Below are 8,917 nucleotides of genomic sequence, written 5' to 3' on the forward strand. Positions count from 1 at the left end.
TGTAGAAGGAAATGTCCACATTATTCTTTACGCTAGTCTATGGTTAGATAAATTCACTGCCGCAATTGCGATCACTGGTATGTTATCACAAATGGTTTACTACTTATGGTGTTTGAATATTAATATTTTGATAAAATAAATAATATTATTTAAAATTTAGGTCTTTACTAATGAAAATAATTTTTGTTATTGTTATTAAAGCGACGCGATATTTTTAATTTGAAAATGGCCGACGTTGGCTTCAACGCCAGTTCCCGAGTGGTTTTTGAAAATATTATTGTGATGTATGGCTAGAGTGTGGGTACTTTATTACCTTGTCGTTTGACAAAATAGCCAAAATTGGGTAGCTTGAGAATTGTAGCAGTGTCACTTTTGTTACCTAATATTACACATTTCGGGTTCAAACCTGTGTTTTATTTGTTTTCCCGATATTTAACTTAGACGGTCCCGGTACCTGCGCGGTGTCAGAGATGACAATTTACGTAAGGCTAATAACACACGGCGCCGCAACAACAGCGGTACCGTCGCCGCTGCGACGCGCCCTTGCATTTGTATACACACTTTCATATGGGTTGCAGTTGAATCCCTGTTGCTGCGGTATGACCTTGCAACTTCTGTTGTAATGTGTAATTAGCCTATCAGCAAGTCGCGCTGCACATGAGATAGTGCCAACAATATGTTTCTGATAATATACTCGTAATACAAGTTCTTCCCAAAGCCAGATTACATCTTACTTAAATAAAAATCATTATGAATATTAAATTAACAATAACTGACGATCAATTTTTTTGTGAAATGACTCCGTTTGGTTTGTTATTCAAAAATCGCTCACTAGACGTCACTAGCGGCGACGAATGCTGACAGTCCGTACAAAGGAAATTTCGTCGACTCGGTACTGGACCTGTGGTTAAGACGGTTAGAGCAACGCTACGGTGCAGCATGGACGGACCGCATCGACGAAAAACTGCCTCTACTCCGAGCGTACATGTTAACTTTCTGGTTGTCACGCATGCCACTAGAGGCCGCGAGTTGTTCCTTTCGGAATTTTGATCACATTCATTCTACTACAATAAGATTATTTTTTCGCTGCGAATTCGGGCACAAATTGTCAAAGCGAATAATAATATATCTTGCTATTCGTTTTTCCCGTGTGACAGACCGCGTGTGTCATGATCATTTTGCCGCCTTTTTCACTCTATTCTCATACAATCCACATCGTCCACTTCATTTTGTTCATCATCATTAACCCATTTATACGTCCCATTGTTGGGTACGGGTCTCTGTGTGAGAGGCTGTAGGTCAAACCATTAAGTCATGGCTTCATTTTGTTAGAGTAGTCTAAATGCCGTGTGCATTTCACTCAAAGAGACGTCACGCAACGCCCAGCAAGTGGCTAGCAAAGCGGACGCCTGACCGAGCTCTCACGTCGCGTTGTCGCGTCCCCTGCACCGCACATCTACGTCATGAACTGACTCCGTGTTAAGCGGTAGGCTTGTAGTAATATTAAACAAATATAAGTACCTACTCGAGATGTTTCATTAAAATATTATTATTATCTATACAAGATATCTCCCATGGCTTATATAAAAAATATTCTTTAATGTTGTTTGCTTCGTAACAACATTCTCCTCTAGTAAAGGGGTCGGTCACCGTGTCACACATATAAGGAAGAATAATAAAAACAACATCGTATGCAAATAAAAAATATTTTATTGTTCATAAATTGAATTTTAATTTCGATGGTATAACAACTTTAAGTGCCATAATTAACTAGTGCGTCCGTGTAAGAGTGATATACAATACAGATGGGTTTAAAATATAATTATTTTTCGAAGGAAATGTGAGATCCAATTGACTTCAGACGGTTTCCAGTTAAGTGCTCAACAGATGGCGCCACTTGAACGTGAGATCGAGCCGTTGCGATATGATATTTTTAGATTTATTCCAAGAAATTTGTACTCTTATAATTGCAGCATTACCATGTCAATGTTTAATTACTTGATTTTGCTGCTAACTCGTATTTGAAAGTCAAGCCAAGGAAATTCGTTATATGTACACTTTTGTACATGTTTATATGTCATATTTAACACATTTATGCGTTTCACTGTTGAGCTAGGGACTCCTCTCAGAAGAGGGTTTATTTAATTATTGAAAGATACACCATCAACATACAACAATTTCGGGAAATTATTCATCATACAAGGTGCCAAGTTGCTACAGGGGTATATAGCACTAAAAATTTAGGTTAACCAATTAAGAAGTTAATCAATGTTTATCAAGGATTGTGAAACTTTTTAGACAATCAGATTTCAGACGATGTTTTTCTTCATATCGTTAGCGAGAGGTATAATGACCAAACATTCACAAACGTACGTAATTTACAAATTGAAGTCACAGGTAACATATCATCACAGGGATTCGAATTGCCATTGTCATTAAAATTTTTCCCGTACAATACTGTTCGAGCGGCTGGAACACAGGCTTTATTTCAGAATTTATTGTTTTTACAAACGAAATTAAAATCATTTGAAAAATGTATATCGTCTACGCATTGACTTACAATAATATGGACGTCGGGTCCGCGCTAAAAAGTGTCCGAACTTATAGGGCGTTAAAATCGTATACAGAGCGTCATTCACGCTTTAGGCTTCATTTGTTCGACTGACAGCGAAGCAAGCAAAATTAGACAGTACTGCGATGACATTACAATTTAAATTCAACATTTTAGTTTTTTCATATTCCTTTACATGTCACTACGTTTAAATAGGTTGACTTGGGATATTTTTTTCGTGGTTTTTGTATTAGACCCGTCGTCCATTTATTTGTAAGTCAATGCGTCTACGTGTTCTATTTACTTCAGTTAATATTAAAAACATTGGTATATGTAAAGTATCTTGAATACAGCGGTTTTCTCGTAAAATTACGAGGTACATTTGCGGTTTTTTTCTGTCGTGAAAATTTTTAGGCATCGTGTTTTCACACCGTATACTTACTAATCAGTGTACATCCTCAATGTTATTATATATTTTTTTCAAAGTGTTCAACACTGACTGTTATGCAGAATCAACCAAAGCTATTTGAGGTTGTATTGAATCTTAAAGGTTACCTAAGTTACCTTTCCTCCATTGGGCTACCACCTCTCTTTTGCTATACACATTAACATAATACAATTCAAAATAAATATTGCATACTGTTAGTGGAGCAGCAAAGTCTGTTTTGACCTCTTGCCTACGTGGCGCCCTCTGTTAACGCAAATGGTTTTAGAGACAGTAATTCACACAATTTATTACAGAACACTTAAGTGAACAATCAACGGCTGAAGCGACTAGCCTTTATTTCACCCACCCATTTGAATTTAATATACTACTGATAATGGTATTGAAAGAATGTAGGAAGCGTAGTCGGATTTCTAATTAGAGATACTGTTAACACTGCTCAAGAACCAGTTCTGAAGGGGTGTTTGGGAGTAGGCAAGCGCAGTGGACGCCTCAGTAACCGTCCACCACGCCGTGCTTACTTATTTATTTTTAACACATTTTTATATTGTATCAAAACTACCTCCTTACACAGTATGGGGAAATCCGAAGCCATGGAAGATCCAAGGAAACTGTCTTAGGAACTATTAAGTATTTTTTGTGAAAACAATTTTGGCAAGGTAAATTTTTTGGTCAAGCTTAAGTTGTCCATAAAAATGAATTAAATTGATTAAAATTTTTTTTAGTGTTCATCGATTCAGTTTTATGTAAAGATCATTTTATTGTATGGAACGAAAAAAATCGGGACGTTGGTCTAAGTTAATAAAATGTTATTCATTTTGTATGATTTTTAAAATTAAATTTGACCAACTTCTGATGTCCCGATTTTTTCGTCCCATACTATGTAATGATCCCTTCAAGAAACAGAGTCGTTCATTTTCGTTGACTGCCAAAATTGTTTCACGAAAAAATAGTAGTTTCGGATTTCCGTATACTGTCCCGTTTAAAAAAAAAACACGTATACATGAAGCAGGAGTTTTACTTGAAAGCATCAGAAACCTAAAGCTGAGCTGTTCGTCAATAACAGCCCGGACAGAATAAACTGATTGTTGACGGGTTGCTGTTGTCAACAAGGTAAATCATTTTAATAAATCACGCATTTCACAACTGAAAAACTGATCAAAGTCGACTAGTATTATGTTAATGCATTATTGTTTAGCAGATTAATAACAAAATCTTTAAGGCTCCTTCTTCCCTAATTCTGTTTCTTCGCTTCTGCAGCTACAGCACGGTACAATTTTAGATTATTATTCAACCACAGACACTCGAGCACAGACTTGTACAATTAAGTCATCTTAAAGTAAGCATATAAAATAATTTCAAATTACCTAGGAAGCTCGCATCGTGTATATTGCAAAATCTAAGCCAAACAACGACTATTGTAAATTGGTATTTCTTATAACTAGGTATACAACTTAAGGATTTTGCACGACATGCCACACGCTCATTCTAACACAATCAAGACTAAAATGTGATTCTACTAAGAGTTACGGCGATAGTTATCTGGCTTGTCGTACTAAAATCTAATAATCTAAATACGAAACCTTGTTTCAGTAGCAAGGCTATAAGACCAGATGAACTATGACTTTTTAAGCATTCTACACTCGCCGTTACGTAAAAAATAATATGCTTCTAAAACGTTTGAAAGGAAATTAATACTTAATAACTTTTAATGGCGCATTTACACCGAGTCGTCTGCCGCCTTTGGCAAACTACTTCGGCAACCGAAGGCGACGCAGTAGACTCGCGTTTACACCGCTTTGGCAGACTGCTTCGCTTTGTCGGCTGCGAACTACGGTCGTCTGACGACTCACTATTTACACCGGGTAGTTTGCCGCCTACGGGGGGTAAGCGACAATCGCCTGTAGACCTGGCATAAAGGTGCTATAAGTACTGTTCAAACTGAACTAATTTCTCATTGGTTCGAATTGTAATTACAAGTGATGCAACAGACCTCCGTTTCTGCTTCCGCAACTTTTATCGGAAGTTTATAAAGTTTGCTATGGATCAGGCGCGCGCGTCTATTTTTTTGTGGTGGGGCGCGTTGGGAATGTTAGCAGTTTTGTGTTGTGTTAAGTGCATTTATGAAATCAAATAACCCTGTCCTGTTGTGAACTATTTCGTTGAGATATTTATAATATTTACGCTTTCGCATATGCTTCCGTTTCCGCTGAGACTTACTTTTCACATCTGTTTCCGTTATGTATGACACTTTCGTTGCATCACTAGTAATTACCTCGATATGGAGTTCTGTACATGAGTCGCATCAGCGTGGAGAACTTACAATAATTTACATTGCCGAGGAATGTTATGAAAGCGAATTTTCGTAACGTAATTGTAACGTACAAACTGTAGTAAGATTATTTACTCGCTGCAGACTCGGCCATAAGTTATAGAAGCGGGACTGCGATATTACGCTCTCTTTCCACTTGCTTAGTGTTGAGCATACGACACATGCACAAGCCCGTTATCGATAAAAACCATTTCAGTTTCAATATCGCAACCTTTTTTATTTTAATACTATTTGTTATCAATCAAGCGTTGCAATTTTTATCGGAAAGTAAAGATCCTCAGAATAGAAGTATTAATTACTCACGCCTTTAGGACTTTACAGGTTTTAGGTTCTTAATATTGTAAATTTATATACTTAATTTGTATTTTTTTTATTTTTTTTTATTTCAGTTCCTACTTTTCATTATTACAACAAAATTAAACGCCATCTATATCAACGGCATTTATCAACTGCAGTATTGTATTGCCCTGCGCTTGCATTGGCGCAATATCGCTGTCTCGCTCTTATGGCCGAGTCTGCAGCGAGAAAATACTCTTACTATAGATACGATACAGTAGCTATAAGAATGCCCCAAATTGCGCGAAAATTCTTCGGAAAAGATGCGACCTGTTTGTTTACAAAATTCGGTTTTACATCATTACGCGGAAATGTAAATTGAGCTGTATTGTTTAGCGATTCATTGATGGACACTTTAAATGCGCAAATCCGTTTAAACTTCAATTCTTCAGATTATTCTCGTATTATAGAATTTCTAATAGTAAAATAAAAAAATTACAGTCATCAATGTTTAAACAAAAGGAATACAAACATACTTTAAGTACATACAGCATGTTCAAAAAATGCTTTTAAAGAATATTTTTCTTAGATTTTAAGACTTATTTACTAAATGATTATCACTTATTACAATAGCAATATTAAAAACAAAAATGTTGAAATTTTTAAAGAAAAGCCAAGTCAAAAGTGACCTAAAGTAAAGTGTATGTATGTATTACGTCCAACTTCAGTTTCACGTGTAGATACAATAAGTGTATTTTATCGGAAAACAAGTGAGTGACAATGGTAACTCCGCACATTGGGGCTACATCAATCCATCCAATCCATACAAGGTAGTGCTCAAAACTTAAATTTCAAAATGTCGGTATTTAAATATATATATACGCGTAGTCATAATAAAATATCACATCGCTCGTAAAAATATTGAGACGCTAACTGTACTGTGTCAGTTGTGAAGCTCAAAGTTTCGTCTTTATGCTAAATAATAATTTATTTAAGCCTTTTACAAATAATTGTGTATAACTAAATAAGTGCTAGTTTACGATGTATGGCTTGTTAGTACTTGACATAGATTGAAAGTCAGTGGTTCGGATATTTAATAAGAGTACAAGCATATTTATGGTATGGTATAGGCACTATTACAGAAAGAAAAAACAAACAAAAGACTCATGGTTAGTATTTATACATAATGGATGTAATAAGGTGAAGGTGAGAGAGTAAAAGTGCGTGTGTGCGTGCGTTGGAAGTGTGTGTATGTGAGCGTTACCTATGTAGAGTTTTAATTGGATACGAGTGACGTAAAACGAGCTACACTAATATTTGTAGTTTCATCGTAATCAACTGGTAATAATAAATAATAATTATTCCGTGAGCTTTATGTGCAATCTTTAGACATTTATTTCTTACGTTTCATATTATAATCGATTTAAGTGCATTATGTCAGTGACTAAGAAAGGAATGTTGAGTCTCCTAACACTATTGTTATTTCATTAAGTTTATCGGTATCTGATACACGACTAATAATTTCTTAACTTTGAGCTGGTGCACTTCACAACTGACAGTAGTTAACGACTCAATATTATTACGACTACACTAATATATATTTATTGAAATACATTTTGAAAATTGAATTTTGAGCGTTACCTTGTATGGGCGGGTCCCAGCGAAAGATGGCGGATAGACATGTTTGTTCTTACATACATCGTGGACTAAAGGCTCCTTAGAACACTTATTATTTAACTGCCCCCAAATAAGCGTCCCACTTTATGACCTCCATCCCAAAACACATTCCAATGAATATCAATTATTTTCTCGGCAACGTCCACTCCCCAGTAATATTCATTATATTTCAAGGTGACGCGTTACTTCCCACGGGACAGTTGCTTCAGCTGCACCAAGCACAAGTGTATGGAGTACTACTGCCACTTATGGGATGGCTCTGCTAAATACGACCTGGCCACCTTGGATTCAATCGACAAGAGTGCCAAGAAGATAGGTGGCTCGGAATTAGTCGAGGCTAAACTGCAGAGCCTTGAACACCGCCGTAAAGTTGCCAGCGTATCGGTGTTCTACAGGATATATCACGGAGAGTGTGCGATGGAATTGCATAATTTGATTCCGCCTTCCCCTTTCCATCATTGGGGGACTAGAATTGGGCTGGGGTTCCACCCCTATGTTGTGGATATTCCTAGGGTTCGCACGAAGCGCTTCGCTTCCACATTTATATGGCGAGCGGCTAGAAAGTGGAATTCACTGCCAGCAGACTTATTCTTCGAACACTATAATTTGGACCTTTTCAATATGAGAGTGAAAAGGCGATATTTAGGTGTGCATCTCACATATATAATAATAAGTCATGGTAAGAAAATTGTATCCAGTGCTAATCATTTACTGTTGTACTTACTTATAATAATAATAATATAAAATGTAATTATTTTTATTTCCATATTATTTCAATTCCCTTCGTTTGTCAAAAAGCTACAACTTTCGAGTTATAAAAATTTTGTTAAAAATAATTTATTATTATTATATTGCTATTTGGTATTTACAATAATCTGTTCTAACGCCCTTTATTTGTGTTGCATATATTAAATGTGCTTTTCTTTATGATCTTAAAGTGTATGACCTCGTACGTGGTTTCTATGTAATTTTTCAAAACGAAGATGAAAATGTAGTCTAAAGGCATAATAATTATTATTGTTACAAAGATTGAACAAACACAAAACAAAAATTTCTTCGATCTGTCAGATGGTAGAAACGTCTCTCACATAATTTTGACTAAAAGGGCCGTTACATGCTTGAATTTTCTTCAATGATTTTTAAGTTTTATTTATTGTCCGTTCACTTTTACTTTTACAAAAATTTTTACCAAAAAGCTTTTTGTTAATCCTTTGTTTCACGAAGGCACATGCCAATGCGAGCTGGATTTTTATAGACCAACTGAAATGTTAATACTGTAAGTCTATACTGAATCAAACCAGTTTACGTTGACACTTGTTGAAGTCCTTCGTAATACGGTTTTATTTAACCAGATTATCTTGAGCTATGGTACATAGGCTTTCGAAACTGCGGACCTCATAATAGTGCAGTATAAAGTAGCTCACTTGTTTCTAACTATCACAGAATACTTTATAAGAATAAAATTACTGCTTTAAATATTACTTAATTTTGATTTTGATTATAAAAAAAATATCGATTGACTACTCCAAACGGGATAGATAGGACTATACAAAAATATATTTATACCAATACGCACACATTATTGCTTGGCGACAGAAAATATATTTACGGATTTTTTTAATATCATTTTTATATA

The sequence above is a fragment of the Hyposmocoma kahamanoa genome, unplaced genomic scaffold, assembly GCF_003589595.1.
Source record: "Hyposmocoma kahamanoa isolate Upper Pololo Valley unplaced genomic scaffold, ASM358959v1 94, whole genome shotgun sequence".
Classification (NCBI taxonomy): Eukaryota; Metazoa; Arthropoda; class Insecta; order Lepidoptera; family Cosmopterigidae; genus Hyposmocoma; species Hyposmocoma kahamanoa.